The 23,460-nt window shown below is 40.8% G+C and overlaps 1 long non-coding RNA gene across 2 annotated transcripts in view; it reads right to left on the reverse strand.

The window, feature by feature from the left end:
- LOC121489487 overlaps positions 1-16,989 on the reverse strand; it is a 93,287-nt gene extending 76,298 nt beyond the window's left edge. For both annotated transcript variants that reach the window (XR_005987347.1, XR_005987348.1), the window contains exon 1: positions 14,894-16,989. This is a non-coding gene — a long non-coding RNA (uncharacterized LOC121489487). The remainder of the gene's footprint in view (positions 1-14,893) is intronic.
- Between the last annotated feature and the right edge of the window lie 6,471 nt (positions 16,990-23,460).

Consider the following 23,460-nt stretch of genomic DNA (forward strand, 5'->3'; position numbering starts at 1 on the left):
TGCACCTTACTTTTTCCTTCTTAAAGTCCACTGTTTTCATTGAGGATCAGTGAATAGCATATTCTCTTTGTCTGCATTTATCTTATTTCATGTCTACTTGTGTTTAGTAATTTAGCCTTGCAGAGATTCCAGATTAAAATTATTTTCCCCTCAGTATTTGGAAATATTCTTCCATTGTCTTCTAATGCCTATTACAGGTATCGAGAAGCCTTTTATCAGGCTATTTGTTGTCCTTTGTATAATGTGTCTTTTTCTCTCATTGTTGTTTTTTTTTCTCTCTTCCCTCCTGTCCCCTTCCCTTTTTTCCTCCCTCCTCTTCCTCTTCCTCCTCCTCCTTCTCTCTCTCTGTTTTTCTTCCCTTTTCTTACTTTTTCCTGTGGCTACTTTTAAGTCATTTGTTGTTGTCATTGTTCTGTAGCTTTGCCATGGTTGTGTTGGTGTATATTTATTTTTCTCTTCTGTCTGGGACTAATGCCTCCTCCTCCTTATTTTTAAATATGAATTCCCACACACTTTCTCGAAACTTAAACCCCAACTAAATGTTGGTCCTTCTTTTCCATCTTCTACTTCTCTTGATGCTTTTTTACTATTTCTGATCTCTTTTTCTCTCTGGCCTTTTATTTTTATTTATTTTTTTATTTATTTATTTATGATAGTCACAGAGAGAGAGAGAGAGAGAGGCAGAGACACAGGCAGAGGGAGAAGCAGGCTCCATGCACCAGGAGCCCAACGTGGGATTCAATCCTGGGTCTCCAGGATCGCGCCCTGGGCCAAAGGCAGGCGCCAAACCACTGCACCACCCAGGGATCCCATCTCTCTGGCCTTTTAATGAGTAACATGTGCATAGCCATTTTGCAATTATAAATTACCAGGACCTATTTTACAAGTCACATATTCTCTCCTCAGTTTTGCTAATCTATAGTTAAACTGTACTTTGCATTTTATTTTTAAAAATTTTAAAAAGATTTAATATATTTATTTGAGAGAGAGAGTGTGTGTGTGTGTCTATGTGCTTGCATAGGAGAAGGGACAGAGAGGGAGGGAGAAGGACAAGCAGACTCCATGCTGAGTGGAGAGCCTCACTTAGGGCTTGGGCTCCATCTCACCACACTGAGATTATGACCTGACCTGAAATCAAGAGTCCAACGCTTAACCAACTGAACCACCAAGACACCCCAGTGTACATGCATTTTAATCTTGTCATGACACTTGTCCACTCTTAGAAAAAATTTTCAAATCTTTGGATTTTTTTCATAATGCCTTGTCTATACTTGGGGTTTTTGCCTCTGGGATATGTAATTATTTTTAAACATTCCTTTTATATTATATTTTGATTTGCCATTCTATTGAATAAAGTATTAATTTTTTATTTTGTTTTGCCTTGTCATTCTTGCAAATAGTGTGTTGTCTCCTCATGTGTTTTGTAATTGTTTATTTGTACTCCAGTAGAGATTGCGTGTGTGTGAAAAACTCTCGTGACATAGGTTTTGAGGCAACTTCTAAAGGCTGCTTCTAATGGTTGCTTTCTGCCAAAGACTCTGGTATCACTGGCTCAGGACCAGGCTTTTCCATTAATTCCCAAACTTAGTGTTTTCTCGACTACACGGGTAAATTTGAATTCTTCATCCATACTAGATGTAGGCTAGAGTTGCTATTTTTTCATGGGAGATAGTATTTCCCTACCCAGAGTCCAGCCCAAAACAGAAAAACTTCCTCATGATATCTTTGGTGGTGCATGTTTCTAGGTTATCATTTACCCAAAGAGGAAACTCTTATTAGGGTTCTAACTTAATGCAAGGATTTCAGTTCCCAGCTTCATATCTCTATCAGGCCTTGTTGAGTTTGAAATCACAAGCTGTTTACTTTAAAACCCAATGCTGCCAAGATCCTAAGTGGTCCCTGAACCAGCAACATTAGCAGCATCTTGAAGGTTGTTAGAAACTCAGAACTTCAGTCCCTCCCAGACCTAGAGAATCAGAACTTTCCTTTTAATGAGATCCCAGGTGATTCATGAGCATGTTGGAGGTTGGGAAGCACTGCCCTGATCACCATGTTATATAATGCTCATTTTTCCAACCGGTCCCTTGGAGAAGGCGCAATAACAGCTAGTGTGGATTCTGGGTTTGTTCTTGTTTTTGTTTTAAAAACTTTTTAAAACCTCTGCATTCTTGGGAAATGAATATTTCACTTTCTTTCTTGGGAGCTCATTTATGCATTTAAAAACAACTTTCGTTAAAACCTTCTTAGTCCGCTATATCGCCAAGGCCTGCTCTAAGTAGTTAGCTTCCCATGCTAGCCTGCGGTTTGGTGGTTTGTGTATACAGACAGACACTCAGTAACTATTTGTAGCTTGTGTGTTTCAATGATGGATTAGAAATGTTCTTTTGAAAGTTGCATAATCAACAACGCAAGAAACAACAGGTGTTGGTGAGGATGCGGAGAGAAAGGAACAGTTGGAAAAAAAGGAACAGTTGTGCACTGTTTGTGGGAATATAAATTGGTGCGGCCACTCTGGAAGACAGTATGGAGTTCCTCAAAAAGTTAAAAATATTACCACCTTATGCTCCAGCAATTGCACTACTTACTGGGTATTTATTCAAAGAATACAAGAACAACAAATTCAAATGAATACATGTACCCCTATATTTATAGCAGCATTATCTACAATAGTTAAATTATGGAAACAGCCTTAGTGTACATCCATTAATTAATGGATAAAGAAGATGTGAAATATATATAATATAATACATAATAATATATATAATATTTCGATATTATATTGGAATATAATCCAATTGGAATATAATCATATATATAGGATTCCTATATATATGATTATATATATAATATAGATAGATAGGAATATAGGAATATTATATATAGGAATATAGGAATATTATATATAGGAATATAGGAATATTATATATAGGAATATATATTATATAATATATAATATAATAATGTTATTATATATTATATATTATATATAGGATTCCTATATATATGTGTGTGTGTGTGTGTGTGTATATATATATATATATATATATATATATATGGATATTATTCAGCCATAAAAAGGAATGAAATCTTGCCATCTGCAACAACATGGATGGAGCTTGGGTATATAATGCTAAGTGGAAAAAAAAAAAAATGCTAAGTGAAATAAGTCAGCCAGAGAAAGACAAATACCAAAGCCTGGGTGGCAGTCAGTTAAGTGGCTGACTTTTAGTTTCCACCTGGGTCTTGATCTCAGGGTTATGAGATGTAAGAATGAGTTAGGGGCAGATGGGGCTAGACAGGGAAAGATAAGGGAAGAGCCCCAGAGTCAGGCCATCCCAAGAAAACAGAGATAAGACAGAAAAAAACAGAAATCCCAGATGTAGAGAAATGTTATGGAGGAGATATTAACCTGAGAGAAGGGAACACCTTGTTTGGACTCATGATATTTACAAAAACATCTTGTTATTATGATAGTTGTTAAGTTCACCATGTTTGTTCCAAATATCCACCCTGATATTGACAAAAATTTACCAAGTCCCTGGTCAGTTTCCTATAAAAGACAGGCCATAAAAGCCCTCAGTGGCACCCCTGTCAGGACTCCTCTCCCTTCCGAGAGCTTTCTCTGTTTGTCTGCTTAATAAACTCTCACTTTGCTTAACTCTCTTGTCGGCGAGATTCGAGATTCATTCTTCAGCGCCGTGAGACAAGAACCAAGCTCTCCTGTATCAAGATCTTTGCTAAAGGCAGAGTTTGCTTGAGATTCTCTCTCCTTCTCCCTCGACCCCTTCCACTTGTGCTCTCCCTAAATAAATAAATCTTAAAGACAAATACCATATGATTTCACTCATAGGTGGAATTTAAGAAACAAAATGAACAAGCAAAGGGAAAAAGTAAGAAAGAAATAAAAAAAAAAAAAAACAGACTCTTAATTGTAGAAAACAAACTGATGGCCACCAGAGGGGAGGGGAATCGGGGGAAGGGAGAGCTAGGTGATGGAGTTATTAGGGAGTACACTTATGATGAGTATGGGGTGATAAATATGGAAGTGTTGAATCACTGCATTGTGCACCTGAAACTGATTAAAACACTGTATGTTAACTAACTGCAATTTAAATATAAACTTAAAAAAGAGTTAAAACAAAAAGAATTGCATTGTTAAGTGCAAGGATTTCATCTAGTTCCCTTTGCTTCCGTCGTGGGAGCATGCTATGTACTAATACTTTCACCCATAGCATCCTGTGGCCCTACTCTATACGTTTTATGAAGCTGGGTCTGGCTCAAGGCTAGGCACCTTCTCTTGCTCCAAGGAATTTCTATAGTGAGAGGAGAAATGAGTTGTTTCGGAGTTATAGACGTTGAACAACACAGCAGGGGGCCAGTTTATCAATAGACTCCTCTTTCAGAGCTCCTGTTGAAGAGCTGGTTATGTCAGCTCATGCCCTGTCAACCTGCATGTGGAGGCCTGAGTAGTAAAAGCAGCAGTGGAAGCAGCTTGATGCAGGTTGTTTCCATGGACGATAACCCTGCACCCATTTGTAGCATTGCTGTATCCTGGACCTTAGGACACCAGAAAGGGTAGAAGAAAGCAGGTCCTGACTTTGGAGAACTTACTATATCAAGTGGTAATGAGACACCCATATGCAAAAGAGTGAGAAGAAAAATCCAAGATGTTAGATAAGCAAGTGCCTCCGAGAGGTAGAGAGTGTACAAAAAAATGGTGAGGGAACATCAAGTAAGGAGACGGAACTTCATGGAATAGGGCGGGGGATATTACTCCTTCATTTCCTTAGATTGCTATACAGTCCTTATCCCCTGCCTGCTTCTGCTTGGGGGCAAATCATTCTCCTTTGTTTCAAAGAGAAGGAAAGAGCCCTTCTGCCATCCCTGCCTGGGAAATCTATCACACCCACCATGGAGACCTTGGCTTTTTACACCATTTGGGGGGCTTTGCTTGGCATAAAAAACATACCTTCCCTGCATGAAGTGAAGAGGGATTTCTGTTTTCTTCCTACCTCCTGTAGGGTACATCTGGCCTACAGTCCCTGATCATTGTTTGCATAGCTTTAATCCAAACGTGTACATTGTTTTTTAAATCCTGAAAGGCTGAGCCAACAATAACCTTAGGTCTCGATCTGCTCCATTCCTCTGAAGGGCAGGATTGTGATAGGAAGCAACTTTCCAGCCAGTGTGCCATGCTCTTTGTTTCCTGGGAAGCCAGATCATTGCCTTTGAAATTTGCTCACAGCACACCCCTGACTCCCTCACCAAATCCTACCCATTTTAAATGCCCACCTACCGGAGTGACTTTCTATCTGCACTGATTATTTGAAACTTCAGTTCAGTTTGTATCGTTAAGGATTGTTTTCACCTTACTTACTGCCCCGAATATATTTTAAGCTCTTTGAAGGCAGAGAGCTTATAGCCTGTAGCACAACGGCGGACATAGAGCAAGTTCTCAATGGTTTCAAGAAAGTCTGTTGATTTCAAACTAATATTCTTATTAGTTATCAATATATACAATTATTCACATGCTCCAATGAAGAATTTCCAAATGATGCCTGGGTTGTTGTGGAAATTATACCAAAGAGTGCCTAAGAACCTATTGCTGTCTTGTTCATAAAGTTATAGATGATGAACCAGGTATTTTCCTGTGTGGGGAGGTGGAATGCTTCACTCGTGCTGACCTAAATACAGTCCTCACTCCAACTCCACCTGCCACCAGAACTTCCCACCACTACCACCTTCTATTGTAGGGTAATAAAATGTCACATGCAATGTCCTCATTTTATATATTTGTTTATATATATTTATATGCTTGGAATATATATATATATGCTGTATATACTTTAATATATACACATGCAATTTTTATGTCTTCCTAATAAACTGATACTTTAATTCTTATGAAGTCAACTTCACCTAATGTTACTGCTACTTAGTCTTATTATGCTTACTGTTTGCATAGTATGTCTGTTCCCATTCTTTTACTTTACTTTTTCTATCTCTCATCTATCTATCTATCTATCTATCTATCTATCTATCTATCTATCTATCATCTATCTATGTTTTAAAGTAAGCTCTACATCCTATGTGGGGCTTGAACTCACAACCCTGAGACTAAGAGTCACATGCTCTACCAACTGAACCAGCAAGGTGCCCCAAGTCTTTATATTTTCTGTGCATCCCTTGTAGACACTATGTATTTAGGTCTTGCTCTTTTATCCATGAACACAATCTCTGCCTTTTAATGAAATGTTTTATTAATATTTAATACAATTATTATTTTGGTTAGATTTGGGCCTATTGTTTTCTATTTGTTTTCTGCTGGTCTCATCTTCTTGTCCCTCTGCTCCTCTTTTTCTTCATTCTTTTGAGTTAATTGAACATTTTATTTATTTAAAAAAATTTTTTAAATAGTATTTTACTTTTATTTGAGAGAGAGAGTATTAGCAGGGGGAGAGGCAAAGGGTCAGGCAATCTCCCTGCTGAGCACAGAGTCTGCACAGGGGAGCTCGATCATGACCTGAGCTAAAGTCAAATCTTAACTGACTGAGTCACCCAGGCAGCCCAAATTAATTGAACACTTTAGATGTTTATTTTTATTTTTATTTTTTTAAGATTTTATTTATTTACTAATTAGAGACCAAGAGAGAGGCAGAAATATAGGCAGAGGGAGAAGCAAGCTTCCCATGGGAAGCCTGATGTGGGACTCGATCCCGGGACTCCAGGATCATGCCCTGAGCCAAAGGCAGACACTCAACCACTGAGCCAGCCAGACATTCCTAGATGCTTATTTTAATTTGTCTATTGGCTTTGTAGTTACGCCTCTTTGAATTAGCTTTGGATGGTTATTCAAAGGATTAAAATACATATCTTTAACTTACAATCTCTACTTTATACCACTTCACATTAAATATAAAACCTTTATATCTGACAAGTCCTTTACCTCACCTAGTCTTTATGATACAATTGTCATGCATCTATGCACATTACACACATTCATATATACCCATTTATGAATTTATGAAATTGTATATACACCGTTTATGAAATTCAGTGGGAAAATATTTCATGTTTACCATTTTCACACTCTTCATCCCTCTTTGAAACTCCAAGTGGCTATAGCTTTTTCATTATTCTAAAGAACTTACACTATAGCATTCTTATAGTTCAGATCTGCAGGTGATGAATTATCTTAGGTTTTGTTTGTCTGGATATGTCTTTATTTCACTAAAGACACTTATTTCCTTCATTCTTGTGGAATATTTTTTATTGGATATAGAATCCTAAGTTGGCAATTGTTTTTCTTTTACACTTATAAAAGATATTATTCTATGGTCTTCTGTCCTGATTCATTGCTTCTGGTGAGAAGTCAGTGAAAATTGACATTGATGCTCTTCTTTATAAAATGCTGTTCTGCTAACTACTTGAAAGATTTTCTGTTTGTCTTTGATTTTTAGTGATTTGACTACAATGTGCCTAGACTTTCTTTGTATACATCATATTTGGGGATTTCCTGGATTTTTTGGAATTTATAAGTTATTGTCTTTCGCTGAACTTGGGAAACCTTCACTCATTATTTCTTGAAATATTTATTTTCTGGCCCATTCTCATTCTTCTTTCCTTCTGGGACTCCACTTACTCATATTAGACCTTTTGATATATGCCACAAGTCACTGAAGCTCTGCTAAAAACAAAACAAAACAAAACAAAAAACTCATTTTTTTTTCAAAATGTTCCTCTTTTTAAAAAAAATTGGATAATTTCTACTGACCTATTTTCAACTTTGCTGACTCAATATTCTCTTTTGTCTAATATGCCAAGCACATCCAAAGAATTTTTTAGTCAGATATTGGGTATTTTGTTCCAAGATTTCTCTTAGCTATTTTTTAGTTCTTTTTTTTGGTGCTAAGATCTCCTCTTTGTTCACTTATTATGAGTTTATTTTTTATGCCTTTGAGCATAGTTATAATAGATGCTTTCAAACCCATTTCTGCTCATTCTAACATCTATATCCTCTCACAGTTGTTCTTCATTGATTACTTTTTTAAAGAAAAGTATCACATTCTTTATATATCATTTAATTTTAGATTATATGGCAGGCATTATGATAATGCATTATAGACAGTCTGGATTCTCATATATTCCTCCAAAGAGATAAATTGTTGTTGTTGTTGTTGTTGTTGTTGTTAACAGGAGAGTAACTTGGCAGGCCTCAAACTCTAAAATCTGTATACCTTGTAATGAGCAGAGGCTGAAATCTGTGCTCACTTCTTTTAGCCATGGGTTGTTTGGATTTTACCCCACATTTGCAGAGTTCAGGGGTCAGTCAGAGATTTGGGGAAAATTTCAATACAGAATTTGGGTCTCCCCAAAGTCTTAAAATAGGCAGGAACTCCTCAAGTGCCTTTTCCTTCTTCCAAGTGTTGGTTCTTCTACTTTCTGCTTGTTCTTGGCCATTCTCCCGTGCTTTTGGTAGTTGTCTTTGATATTTTATACAGAGTTTATGGCTGTTATCTGCAGGAAGATTGATCTGAGAGGGGGCTATTCTATTGCCAACTGCCTTGTTTTGGAGAGAAGGAAGTTGAAGTGGAAAGAGTGCTAAGGCTTAGCTGGAGGGATGTACATGCCTGTGTCAATGAGACAAATATATCCAGGCTGGGATCCCTGTCCCTGCTCAGCAAAAGTGCTCATAAGGTCCCTCATCTCGGGATACTGGCCTCTAGCGCACAGAAGAAGGTCCGCTTGGATATGGGGCAGCCTTTGAGGTGACTTTGAGTGGAGCTGACTAACATGCAGAAACCAAAATAATGATGATAGCTTATGTATTCTTTGCAAGGCACCATGGTAAGTATTCCATAGATCTCATTTAGCCCTCCCCAGAATTTTTTAATTCGGTCTAGTTATTATCCTCATTGTGCAAGTGAATTAGTGAGACCTAAAGAAATCAAATGATTTTTTCTCTCAGTCACACAGCTGGATGCATGTGGAAGAAGGACTAAAATCTGGATTTCCCTGACTTTTAACACCTCTTTTCTTGTAAGCATAAAGTAGTTATAGGTTTTACCTCTCCTTCTCTGCAGACAAAACATGCCAATATAATTCACTGTCATATAAATACATAAATATTTACCTTTCTTATTCCCTTCTCTCAATTGAGAGAATGTCTAGGTCCAATGGGCCCTGTAGTGCCAGGAACCCCAAAGGGAGGGAATCCCTGTAGTTGTAGAAGACATGCGTTCATCTGATAAGGACTCTGAGGATTCTGACTGTAGACCTCATTGTTGCCAACATCCTGGTATGATGCTGGGCAAGTCACTGTGCCTTTCTTGACTTCCTCATCAGTAAGTCTGAGTAAACTCTGAGATCTCTTCCAAAGCTGTTAACAGCCTAATTCTACGGTTTATTTTTGGTGGCCAGGAGCTAGAAAGAAGCCTCTTGCCCAGATCTTGCTTGTGAATCATGAGTTTAACAGTATCTTGAGTGTCATTGACATCTTTACTTCCCAGATACCTTCCAAAAACTAAACATGAATAAGCAAAACCAGGATCTTAACATGGTGCTCTGCAATCTCTGACTCTAGCTAAAGCCTCCCTGCCCAGTCAGTGCTGTTGGCCTATCTGTCATTACTTAGGGGTACCTTGATATTGGCTTGGCCACTTTTTGCTTCCAGGGCTCTAATTCCTACAGAGGGATCAAGCTCAAAGGTACAATAGTCATTTCTTTTGGTGGCCTGTGCTCTGGGGTTGAGTGGTTAAACTTTCCCACCTACAGAAAGAATCTACCTGCTTAGGGTAGGTAGGAGGAAAAGATTGTTTACATTTCTAATTCCTCTGTAGAACTCAGTTTCCATGTCTGCTTTTCCACGTCACTATGCTCACTTCTAGGCTCACAGCACAGTAGGTTGGATGTGGACCTCTTCTCTAAGGAATTCATCAGTGTACAAGTTTTTGTTTCAGATAAATTAGCAATGAAAGTCCTAACTAAAATGCCTTCTTGGCACCAAAATCCTGTCAGTTTCTGGAATCTCCAAGATCTGCCTCTCTCCTCCCCAACTCTGGCTCTTTTTTTCCCCCCTATTTTTAATAATCATGCTGGAAAAAGCATCCTGTTAAGGGGAGGAAATGGAGTAGAAGGAGGTACATATAGGATTGGAGCAGTTTCTTTGAGAATGGCAGCTTGTGACACAGCCAGGAAAGGCCTTCACATTCTTCATCTTCCCAGAAATGGCTCTAGTAGAAGGTTAGAAGCATAAACTGCACTGTCCTTTTGACTCACTGTGTAACTTTGGGAAATGAATTGAACCTTTCTGTGGTCCTTGCGAATGATAGATGCCAAGGTGTTGCTTCTCATAATCTTGTGTCAGCGAAGACCCTTGAAATATTACTAGAGGCTTGGAAAAAATAAAGTGACCCTACAAAGGTGACGTTTCTGGTCATTGCTAAAACTATAACAGTATTTAAACGGAGCTTTCTGACTTGTCATAAACGTATGTCCTCAATTTACTCAGAGATCGAACTCTCCAGTTCATTCTGGGGATATCTAAATCAGATGTTGACATTTTATCGTCTCTGTGCCAAAGATGGCAAAGGGCAGACATTCACTCATGGGGGGCCAGATGTCACCACTTTTGCTTACAGCTTCTATTTGCCTTCTCCCTTTTCACACTTCTGTTGCTTCCAAGAGTGGATCCACGTTTGCTAACTTAGACCTGGTCGGGGGTAGAGTCAGCAAAGAATAAAAGAAGGCCCTCATCTTGGAAAAACTTTTGAAAACTTTTGAAAAGTTTCCACTTCCCTTATCTAACAGGTGACAATATTCACGCCTTGGGATGGCAATTTAAGTGTCCCAGGACTGCTGTAGTAATCACCGATGGGTAGTTAAATGCTGTTAAATTCTCACAGCAAGCATTTCCTAGAATGGCAACAGGTGACTGGATGCCATTTAACTATTCTCGATCTTCGTTTTCTCATCTGTGAGATGAGGCAATAGGAGTCACAAGTGGTCCGTGGTTCTGTCCTATATTTACAGTCTGTGTCTTTTTAGTATTATCATGTTCATTTATCATTATCAAAGCTGGCGTAGTTCAACAGTATCCCATTTTATTACTTTTTTCCTAAACAAAATAATCTGCAAGCTCCTCTACTTCCTCTCACTTTATAAAGTACTAAGATTAGTAAAAAGCCTATGTTCTAGCTCAGCAAGATACAGGAGGATTTCACTGTCTTTAGGAAATATTTCAGATCTTACCATTGACTTGAATTTTCTTCAACACGTACATATTTTGGGAGTGTTTTATTCATAGTTAACACTATTTTCTCTGTGCTAAAGACCCACCCAAATATTCTAGCCCTAACTTCTCAGCAAAGTTCCATTCTTACATTTATAGCTACTCAGGGGAAATTTTCACTTGGGAAGAACATCTCACCTGAACTCAATCAGCACCTTTTTTTTTTTTTTAAGATTTTATTTATTTATTCATGAGAGACAGAGAGAGAGAGAGAGACAGACAGACAGAGACAGAGACACAGGCAGAGGGAGAAGCAGGCTCCATACAAGGATCCTGATGTGGGACTTGATCCTGGGACTCCAGGATCATGCCCTGAGCCAAAGGCAGATGCTCAACCACTGAGCCACCCAGGCGTGACTATCATAAATAAATAAAAAATTAAAAAAAAAAAAAGCCTTACATTAAGGAGGGCACATGATGTGATGAGCACCGGGTGTTATACTATATGTTGGCAAATTGAATTAAAAAAAATAAAATAAATTAAAAAAAGAAGAGGGAGCCTTAAAGAATGGGCAACAAGTAAACTCTAGTAGCTTGTGTAGTTCACAACAAGAAAAGGATTAGCTCAGCTCAACAACCATGCCTGAGTGTCTCTATAAGCCAAGGACTGGGCCTTTAGTCAACAGGGCAGAAGGAATTTTATGAGCAATGCTCAGAGGTAGGAAATAGCGTGGGTTACGTGGGGACTGCCAAGCAACGTGGCTTTGGTGGAAGGTGAGTCAGCGGGTAGTGGTGGATCTGGCGAATGGAGGCCATGGAGGTAGGCAGAAGCCAGAGAAACCAAATGGTGGAGAATCTGCTTCAAGGAGTGTAGTATTTTTTAAGTTTCAAATTGAAATGGGCCTCAGATATAGCTCCATCCTTAGGTCCCTGACTTCCCTGGCTGCCACCACAGGTTCAGCAACATGATCTCTGAAAACCCTCTCTGCCCTCTCCAGGGCTCTGTCTGCCTGCATGCTGCACCCACATGCTATAGCACTTAGCAGGCTGATGAAATAGTTTCTGCAGATCCAGGACAAACACTGCTAGCTAAGAGGGAACACCCAGCTCTGGGCAGACGTCCCCATGTTTGGGGTCACCTCCAGTTGCTACAGATGAACTAGTGCAGCAGGGACCATTGATTCACTGGGTCAAGGTAGCGGTAGTGTTTACGTTCTTCCCGAGAATGTAGAAGTTGCTGACAATGCCAGGCTGGCACTGAAGATCCTGCTGGTTTCTTTAATTGTTCCTCCCACTGGTGGACTTGGATGGCCCCAAAGGCCATGTGACTGACCAGCTTGGTGTGCCAAGCTGCTGGATCCTGAAGTCCCTGCCCCTCTGAACTGCGGTATACAAATAAGGTGATCTTATTTATTTACCCTGGCAACAGAAGCAGAACAGTATGGGCTGGTGTGTAAATACAAGAAATTGAAAAAAAAAAAAAAAAGGCTCACACCAGTTTGGCATGAGCAAGTAGAACTCACCAAAAGGGCAAAATATAAGACTAGCATGAAGAACTGTGAGAGGAACATGCCAACAAGGATTTTGCTCAAATAAGATGATTATTAAGAAGATGACCCAAGGGGTGCCTGGGTGGCTCAGTCAGTTAAGCGTCCAGCTCTTGATTTTGGCTCGGGCATAATCTTGGGGCTGTGAGATCGAGCCACCTGTTGAGCCCTGTGTCTGTGTCCAGGAGGGGATGGGTGGTTCTTGAGATTTTCCTCTCCCTCTGCCTCTCCCCCTGCTTGTACTCTCTCTCTTTCAAATAAATAAGTCTTAAAAAAAAAAAAGAAAGAAAGAAAGAAATAGATGGCCAAGAACTTTTATAGTCAAGGGAGTCAAGGAAAGATGTTTGTTTTCCAGTTTGCTAGACATAAACTCTAAGCATGAAATCTTCAAGAAATATCTCTTTTAGCTACAAGGAGGGTTTTCTTAATGTTGGGTGAAGTATTTTTCCACACTAATTCACTTAAACATGCTTCTTTGATTGTTTTTTTTTTTTTTCTCCATGGCAAGGGTCTAACCAGTGTTCATTTGGTGAAGATTCCATGATGAACTAAGGGAGAGTGAAGAGGCATCCCCTCCTCTGAGGATTATGAGGATGCCAAGAGATGGAAACCAGAATAAGTCCATGAGGTGATCAGTCCAGCTCACGCTGGTGCCGGTCACTTCATCCAAAATACCTTGAGGAGTAAGTTCAGAGCTGGACACTTAAGGTCATATAATTATGATTATTTTTAACCCTGACTCACGAGAGAGAACTCCAATTTCATAACCTCCTTTATGAAGTTTCAATCCGTGTTTCACTGTCATTTATAAATGTCATTTGCTGCTCAAAGTGTCCCTGGTGATAGGAGGGGCTTGGTCAAGAATGTGATTCAATGTTCTCCTTCCTTCGTGGAGCAAGTCAGGCTTGCACAAACCCACCAGTTGAAGCACAGGTGTGCTTGGTGAGGCAGCTGACGTGCAATACGGCTCACGCTCCTCCTCCTGATGGAGGATGGTAGCTTTGCAGACCAGCGTCTGTCTACAGACTGCCACACACGTTATTCTCACTTAAGTCATCTTTACAGCTTATCATTATTAAGCTGGCTTAATTTAAAAAACAATGAATTTTGAACCAATTTCAAACATGCAGAAAAGTTGCAAGAATGCAACAAAGAACTGTATACCTCTCATCCAAGCCCCTTTAACCCATGATGTGCCTGCCAGCAGTGTCCAGTTCTGGATCGCATGATCTAGTCTCTCTAGTTCTAGAACGGGTTTAAGGTCCTTGACCTTTATGACCCTCCACGAGGGTTTGTCCCCTGCTTCCTTATGACTAGCCCCATGTTATGCACTTTGAGCAGGAATGTCGCAAAAGTGATATTGTGTTCCTACTGCTCTCTATCAAGTGGCCCCTGCTGTCACTTTGTCCCTTTAACTTTGTGTCCCAGTAGTAACTTTGGTCACTCGATAATGAGTGTGTCTGCCCCATTTCTCCACGCAAAGTTGCTTTTTTCTTTTATAATTAAGAAGTGCCATGTAAATATCCATTACTTATTCTACTTTCACCTACTTGTATTAGCACCCGTTGAGGTTCCTTGCCTGAATTTATTATCACTATGATGTTTGCCAACTAGACAATTTCTAATTGTATCATTCCCTACACATTTATTAGTTGGCATTCTATTGCGAGGAGGAACTTTCTCATCTCCCATTCCTAAGTTTGTTCGTTTGCTTATAAACAAATGAGTTATTCTGCATGGGTTATACCACATTATTATCAAGAATTATTTTCATGCTCAAAAATGACCCAGGTTTTGACACCAGAAGCCCCGTAAACCTGGCTTCTGTGCCCTTTTGACTCATGCCCATTATTGTCGAGCACTATCTCCGTAACAAGCTGCTCCTGGCTTACCTTGTAGTTTCCCTGCCCCAGCTCTGGATCAGCTAGTTCTCTCAGAGACCTTGATTCCTTTTCATGGACAGTGATACTGAGAAGCCAAGATCTGGTTGCTCAGTGTGCCCTTTGCTACTGGCATGTTGCTTGTCAGAGGCCCTCTCAGTGGACAGAGCTCAGAAATGCATGTACTTTTATATATACACACATGCCCACCCACATATGTATGTATGCACACGTACCTTTACATCTGTTCTTCCTTCCGTTTCTCTGGTCTCACTATCCTTAGTAGGTTTACTTGCTCAGTTCTCTGTATGTAGCCATTCCTGCAACTATGTGAGGCTGCCTCTCTCCCATGCTCTGACACTGTCTTTGTAAAGTTGTCATTCCTGGCTGTCACCAGCTACCCCTGCCACCTCATTCCAATACTATCCTTACCCAGGCCCTGTGATCACTTGTACCTGCCCAATGACTGCTGGACTAAATTAGAAAGAAGAGGAAGGGAGCTAAATTTGTGTTTCTTAATTAGAAGAAAAAATATCAAAGACTAAATTGCAGTTATCCTTAATAGTCACTTCTTGGTTCACTGATGCACCTTAGGAATTAACCACAGGACAGCCCATCTACCAATATGGAATGGCTACTGACATAAAGGGGTCTTATGTGTCTCTAAGTCTACTTCAGGCCTGTAATTATCACCAGGAGGGTGGGAGGAGGTAGTGCTTGTACACTCTACAGTGCATTTTGGCCTCAGCTATAGCAGCAGGAACAGGGCTGTCAGCACCGATTTTAACATTGCTAAATCAGCAGAATGCTTTTCAACTGGTCTAGACATGCATCGTGCCTAATGAAAGATGAACAAAAACAAACAATTGATTTTTCAGTAGTTCTCACCAAGTGGTTATACTATTCATCCTCAATGCCGTATTGACTTCTGTTGTAATGAGCACCGGAAAAATAAATGTGTTCCTATAGTCAGGATGAGGGTTACCTAATGATGAACTCACATTTCCTGTCACTTGAGCAATAAGTACTTGCTGGCCCTTCCAGGTTGATTGTAAGCTCCTTGAGGACAAGGGACAGGATGGTACACTTAGGCAATCACCCACAGTGACTTGCAATTAGTGACTGATTAAGGTTTGTTTGTTTTTATTTTGTCTTTTTCTTCCAGCTAGCCCATTCACTGTAACACAGAGTTAGGACTCATGTCCATTTTTCTCTAGTATATTGGTCACCTCCATTGTTTACATTCTAGAAAGAATGGAAATTTATAAACTGCAGAACTGGTCAAGGCAGTCAGAGGGACAAATAAAGCCCTATTCTATTTCACCTCCCCACCCGGCCTCCCTCCCTGCCTCTGATACAGAGGCTAATAGAACTGATGCAAGCAGACCCTGATCCAGGTGAGCAAATGGCCCTGCTGTGAATTATGCTACTAGAAGTTCAGAGCCGAGTAGCAGGACTTTCAGGCTCAGGACGGCAGTCAGGGCCCTGGTTACAGGCAAGCTTCTGCCACAAACTCTGATCAACTTTCAGCAACTCTCCTAATCTCTCCAGACTCATTGTGTGCATCTGTCAAATTGGAGGTTGGATGTCATGATCTCTAACAGTATGTGGTTCTCAAATTTTTTACTCTGCCTTATGAAATATTATGATTCATGGCCACATCCTGAACCACAGCACAAAGATGGCAAAGCAACAAGGAAAACAGAGAATGAAAGTATAGTCTATGATAGCACTAGAAAGACCTTTCTTTGGACACCAAGATCCAAATCTCGCTTTCTCAGTGTGTGTGCATGTTTGTGTGTGTGTGTGTGTGTGTGTGTGTGCATACTGATGACAATGTGAAGAAACTGCATTACAGTAGGAACATCAGAAAGCCACTATAGCTGCTGCTGTAGATTATTCTAAAATTCTTATGAAAAGACAATCCTTATAATAGCTAAAACAGTTGTGAAAAAGAAGAATAAGTTGAGAAGAATCACTCTCCTGATACTAAGTCTTACTATATAAGCTGCAATAGTCAAGGCTGTGTGGTAATGGCAGAGGGATAGACACATACCCCAATGGAACAGAATAGAGCACTCACACAAACAGATGCTTTTTGACCAAGATAGAAGAAGGAGGACAGCCTTTTCAACAAATAGTGCTGAAGCAGGTGGATTTCTATAGGCAAAAGGAATGAACCTGCACCTAAGCCTCTCAGATTATACAAAATATAAAATGAACTCAAAATGAATGGTGTATTTAAATTTAAAATTCAAAAACTATAAAACTTTTTAGAACAGAACATAGGAGAAACTCTTTGGGATCTGGTGCTAGGCAAAGAATTCTTAGACTTGACATAAAAGCATCCCATAAAGGGGAAAAAGGGTAAATTAATAAAAAGTAAACATTTTTTTGCTCTGAGAAAGTCCATGTGAAGAGGATGCAAAGGGAAGCTATCAATTAAGAGAAAATATGTTCAGACTACACATTTGATGAAGGGCTGGTATTTGGAATATCTAAAGAATTCTCAAAACTCAGTAGTTAAAAAACAAAAAAATCTCTGAATAATCCAATTAGAAAATGGGCAAAAGACATGAATGGATGTTTTGCCATAGAAGGTACATAGAGCAACTAAGCCATCTGTGAAAGGATATTCAGCTTAATCAGCCATTAAGACAATGCAGATTAAAGGCACAGTAAGATGCACTACAGTCCTCTCAGAATGGCTAAAATTAAAAATTAAGACACCCTCAAAAGCTGATGAGAATGTGAAGAAATTGCATGCATTACTGGTGGTATTATTAAATGGCACATGTACTCTGGAAAGCATTTTGGCCGTTTCTTAAAAAACTAAACATGGCTTGGGTGTCTGGACATCTGCCTTCAGCTCAAGTCATGATCCCAAGGGTTCTGGGGTCCAGCCCCATGTCTGATTCTCTTCTCCATGGGAGGCCTGCTTCTTCCTCTCCCTCTGCCTCTCCCCCTGCTTGTGCACACTCGCTCTCTCTCAAATAAACAAATAAAATCTTTAAAAACAAAACAAAACACAACTAAACATGGCCCTACCACATGACCCTGCAATATCACTCTTGGGCATTTACCTCGGATAAATGGAAACTTATGTTCACATCAAATCCTGCAGGTGACCATTCATAACAGCTTTATTTGTAATCACCCTAAATTAGAAGCAACTCAAGTACTCTTCAAGATAGTAATTGTTAAACAAACTGGAACATCTATGCCATAGAATATGCTCAGCAATAAAAAGGAACAAATTGATACATGGGAGGATTAGATGGATCTTCTGGGAAGTATGCTGAATGGAAAAAACTAGTCCCCAGAGGCTACATACCGTATGATTCCATTTATATAACATTCTCAAAAGTACAAAATTATAAACGATGGACACCAGATTCGTGGTTGCCAGGGGTCAAGGCCTGGGGTGGGATGGGGTTGGGGGAGGGGAGGAGGAACAGAGGGAGCAAGGTTGGGCGTGCCTATAAAGGGACAATATGGGAAGCCTTTGTAATGTCTTGACCATATCAATGTCAGCATCCTCATTGTGAAGTTGAATTATATTTTCACCAGATGTTGCCATTGGGGGAATCTTGGTAAACAGTACCCGGGTTCTCATTATTTCTTCAAATTGCATGTGAACCTACAATTACTTCAAAGTAAGAAAGTTAATTTTTTTTTTTTTTTAAGGAAACCTGAGTACTGTCTGTCCGGGCTTAGTTGTTTTTTGTTTTGTTTTGTTTTTGTTTTGTATTGTTTTTTAAATTTTATTTATTTGAGAGAGAGAGAGAGAGCACAAGCTGGAGGGGCAGAGGGAGAGAGAGAGAGAATCCACAAGGAGATTCCCCCTGAGCACTGGGCTTGACCTGGGCTCCATCTCATGACCCTGAGATCATGGCTTGATCTGAAATCAAGAGTTGGCACTTAAGGGACTGAACCACCCAGGTGCCCTGGGGCTTTAGTTTCATGCAAGTAAATGGAGTGAAAGCCTGTGCAGTTCAGGAGAAGAAAAGGCTAACAGGACTAACAAAGAGACTGTATATAGCTTGGTGACGATGATTTTATTTCCTTTTTTTTTTTTTTTTAAGATTCTATTTATTTGACAGAGAGCACAAGCGGGCAGAGCAGAAGGGAGAGGCAGAGGGAGAAGCAGACTCTCTGCTGAGCCAAGACCCGCCGCCCCCAACACGGGGCTCAATCTCAGAACCCTGGGATTCATGACCTGAGCTGAAGGCAGGCATTTAACTGATGGAGCCACCCAGGTGCCCTAATCTTTTTCTTTCTATATTCCCTGGAGCACTGGGCCCCAACTACAACCTTGCTAGTAGAAGCACTCAGTAATTTTGTTTTGTGTATTATTGTTAGTATGGAATAGAATTTGCCTTGTCAAAAAAAAAAAAAGAAAAAAAAAAGAATTTGCCTTGTCATGAAGTTTAATATTTGTATGTAAATGTGAGACACTTACCTATGATAATAGGCCACTCCAATGCAGTTCTGGTGAACAAGCCAATGATTTTTTTGTGAAAGAGGATAATTATCTTCCATAACATAATCAAGTCCTTTTGCATAATATGGGGTTAAATTGTTGTGTTTCGCTCCTATAGAGGTTTTGTTTCTCAGCTTTGCTTTTGTTTTATTTTACAGGATATCCTTGAACTATACTCACTTGCATAGGAAGCAAGAGCCTTGAAACTTCCGTGCTCTAAGGAAAAGGTTCTCAGCCATGTTTCTGGGTCCCAGAGCTCTTAGGAAGTGCCACTGGTGTTGGGGGTGTGTGTGTGAAATGAGGGTGATCCCCTGCTTCCTGCAATTTCTCCCTTGGGCAGCAAGGTGGAAATTTATTTTAATTTATATTTTATTTTATAGAGAGATTGAGAAAGAGATCACAAGCAGGAGGGGCAGAGGGGGAGAGAATCCACAGGCAGACTCCCTGCTGAATGTGGGGCTTGACATGGGGGGGCAGTTCTATTTATTTTACAAATTAGGTTCTATTTCTTTTCTATTTATTTTACAAATTGGGTTCACATCAGATTTATTTATTTATTTATTTATTTATTTATTTATTTATTTATTTTTAAAGATTTTATTTATTTATTCATAGAGACAGAGAGAGAGAGGCAGAGACACAGGCAGAGGGAGAAGCAGGTACCATACAGAGAGCCTGATGTGGGACTCGATCCTGGGTCTCCAGGATCATGACCTGGGCCAAAGGTGGCGCTAAACCACTGAGCCACCCGGCCTGCCCTCACATCAGATTTAGTTTAGGAACAGGTTCCACCACTTCAGAAAACATTTGGAGACCACCAGCTGCTCCTGTCCAAGGGGGCAGTCCCTAAGAGCTGAAGTTCTTGGAGAGGAGACCGAGACTGTGTGTCTCCACATTCCCTGCCTGGGGAGATAGCAGGGACCCAGAGCAGAGAAGGAGTAAGAGGTGCTAGAAAGGATGAGAAGAACAAATGACTTGTGCAAGTCTTCCCTGCTCCAGCTACTGCGGGCAGCGGTGCTCATTCAGGGCTGCTCTTACTCCTGGCTACAACAGAGAACACCTGGTCTGAAGCTCTAGGGCAGAAACTCCCCTTTTAAGAACAGAAAAATGAAGCGATGTGAAAGGGATTTTTGAAAAGAAAATAATTTTCCTTAATTTTTCCTTTCAGTGTGTGTGTGTGTGTGTGTGTGTGTGTGTGTAATGATAATGCATGAGGATTCAAGGTGGTGCGGTGATTGATCAGCAGATGGAAAAGCTCCTGGAGGCTGGAGAATTCAAATTAACAAATGCTTGATTGCATGAGCAAATGTGCAAAAACCATGTGCAAAAAGAATTTCCAAACATACTTGGGCGATGTTTCAATAGATAATTGATTAATGGTGAATGATTAATAATAATAATAATAATGATGATAACGTTTGGTAAAACGGTGTGATAATAAGACCAGTGAAACGTCACCTGGATAGTTGCATGTTCAGATGGGACCAAGGTGTCTACCAAAGGATAAGTAACAAGGTGGCCCCCGGGGATGGGCCCAGTAGTGAGAAATTTCTCTGTTTCACCAACTGTAACAGCGCAGGTTGTGATGTGTTCCTATTTTCTCTGAAAGAGGTGTGGACTCTGGAAAGCTTCACCCTCCCCACCCCAATTGGTGGTGGAGTTCCCTTTGGGTAAGCTGCAGCTTCATAAAGGGGTAGTAGAAGGGGAGTGGGTGGGGGGTTGGGGTGACTGGGTGATGGGTACTGAGGGGGACACTTGGCGGGGTGAGCACTGGGTGTTATGCTATATGTTGGCAAATTAAACTCCAATTAAAAAAACAAACAAACAAACAAACAAAAAACCTTTCCAAATCCCCACAGCATTAAGGTCAGGGTTTTCTTGGCATTACAGACCTTCCTTTGGTTCTAGCTGATGGTCAAAGAAGGAGGAGGGGGTGACGGATTAAAAGGAAGAGCATGTGTGTCTGCATCACAAAGATGGCCAGCAGGAAAGGAGGCCGAGGGCTTTGGAGAGGAAGTTCCACCTCCTTGATTTCCTGTGCTTCTTAGGCCTCTTGAACTTTCTGGGCCAGAGAGAGAAGAGCTGAGACCCTGTAGTTGGCTACGTTCCCAGGAGCACTTTAGCGTTACTTTCTGGGGACTGGGGCTTGCAGTGCTGCTAGGTTCAGCCTCCCTCCCCGCCACAGTAAACAAGTTTCTCAGGGAGCTCTGCTGTGCCCTATTTGGTAGGGACAGGGTGGAGAGGAAAGAGGCGGCAGGACTTACACGTCCAAACCATTAATAACCCCTTTCCTTTTCGAATTGACTGGAGTTTGCCGAGGCGTTTGGCCATCAGTATTACAATTAGGAAACAGAAAACCTGACCAACATAAACACATCTAAACCACCAGACGAAATCACCACTCTATTATAACCCATCCAAAAAAAAGCACTATCCAGCCAGAACTGTGATTCCAGCTCATGACTAGCCTGGGCTTCTGGGCTCCCCAGAGGCCTGAGGAGATCCCACAGGCCCAGGATGGGCGAGCACCGCCAGGACTCACTTGGCAGGGGTTGCTTGGGCTGCTCGAGCTCACAGAGAGTGCTCCCTGGTAATTCATAGCAGCTCTGCTCCTTCTCAAGAGCATTCACATTTGGCCTAGAAACTATATGGTCTCTAAATGAACAAACAGATGTCGATTCCAGACCTCGGCTGAGGGTCTGGGAGTCCACTCTGAAGTCTCACTCTTTCTAGATGACTCTTCAACCAGGATCAGCAAACAGCAGCCAGCAGTTCAAGTTGAACCCTTGGCCTGATTTTGGACTTTTCTATAGTCCACAGCTAAGAACAGTTTTTACATTTTTAAAGCTTTTTTTTTTTTTTTTTTTTAAGAAGGCTATGTGACAGAGGCTGCATGTGGCCTGCAAAGCCTAAAATAGTTACTCTCTGGCCCTTTACAGAAGAAAGTTCCCGACCCATGATCTAACCATCTGATCTTGCATTTTGGGGTGGAGGGCCAGGATCCCGGATCATTATGAAAGTTTTTGACCACAAAGAAGAGTGAGTGTTGTGCATTCTCATCCTACCTTTGCCAAATTCAAGTCCAGCAGAGGGCCCGAGGCTAGGGAGGGACATCCGTGTTTGTCAGATGAATGACGCCAACTAAACATGTCACCTACCAGAGAGAATCCCAGGTGGATACAGACCTCTGTTGAGATCTCCGTCTCTATCTCCTGACCAAGGGCTCTTCACAGTGAAGGCAGAGGTAGGAGGGTTAGAGCTTTCCTGTGCCATGACAGGGCTTCCCTTGTGAAAGATAATACTGAGGCCATGAGTCCTGCCTATGGGCTAGAATGTCTCTGTAGCCATAGGCCCCTCTGGTGGATTCCTGCCACCAATCATGTCCAGTGGGGCCCTTGGATACCCAAATCATGTACTGTTTGCATTCATGCTTCCGTGTGGCCTGTGGGCCTCACAGATGCTGAGGAAGCCTTTGGTCAGGAGGTGCCATTTGCATCTACAGATATGCGTGTTCACTCCTCCCCAGGGGATTGCATCTCTCCAGAGGGAGGGACTGATTTTCAGAATGACCATTTTAGTGTCAGTTCTGTAAGAGTGACTTCAGTGTTGGGGGGACAGTTCTTGGAAAAAGAATAAAGGACCCATGTGGTCCTCCTGGCTTTGTCACTGACAGGCTCTGTGACTTTTGGAAATACTCAGGGGACCTTTATATCTCTACCCATAAAAACAAGCTGGTATCTCTTCAGTTTGAACACTGGTTTTATGAAGTCCAAGCTGTTGTCTGGAATGCTATTCATTCCTGTGATTCTCATGAAGAATGGGACATAGTGCATGTGGTATTTCTTACAAGTTTATATTTAGAAGCATTTTTCGAATGTACACGTTGGCTGACTCTTAACTACTCAGGGCACCACCAGGATCCCCTGGTTGCCTTATCCCTGCTAAAACCACGCAGGGCCCCTTTGGTAGAGCACTGAACAAGGAACAACAGATTCCAGGCCAAGACCCAGGCTTCCCGACTCCTAATACCGAGAGACAGGAGGACACACTGCTTTTCCTGGCTATCAGAGGATTCACCGAAAACATGAATATCTCCTATAGGGGTTGGGTAGAAAAATTACCTACCACTGCTTTGCACATGGTAGATAAGCAGCAAATGTTCAACCAAATAATTCAGAGCTGGATATTTGCTATTTTGGGGACATTGCCCTAGAAAAGTGTTTTTTTTTCTTCTTTTTTTTCTTTTTTTCCCCCCTCCAGACATCTCCAAGATGTCTATCTCACCAGTTAGGATTATGTAATGATTATGAAAACCATACT

The sequence above is a fragment of the Vulpes lagopus genome, chromosome 4, assembly GCF_018345385.1.
Source record: "Vulpes lagopus strain Blue_001 chromosome 4, ASM1834538v1, whole genome shotgun sequence".
NCBI classification, from domain to species: Eukaryota; Metazoa; Chordata; class Mammalia; order Carnivora; family Canidae; genus Vulpes; species Vulpes lagopus.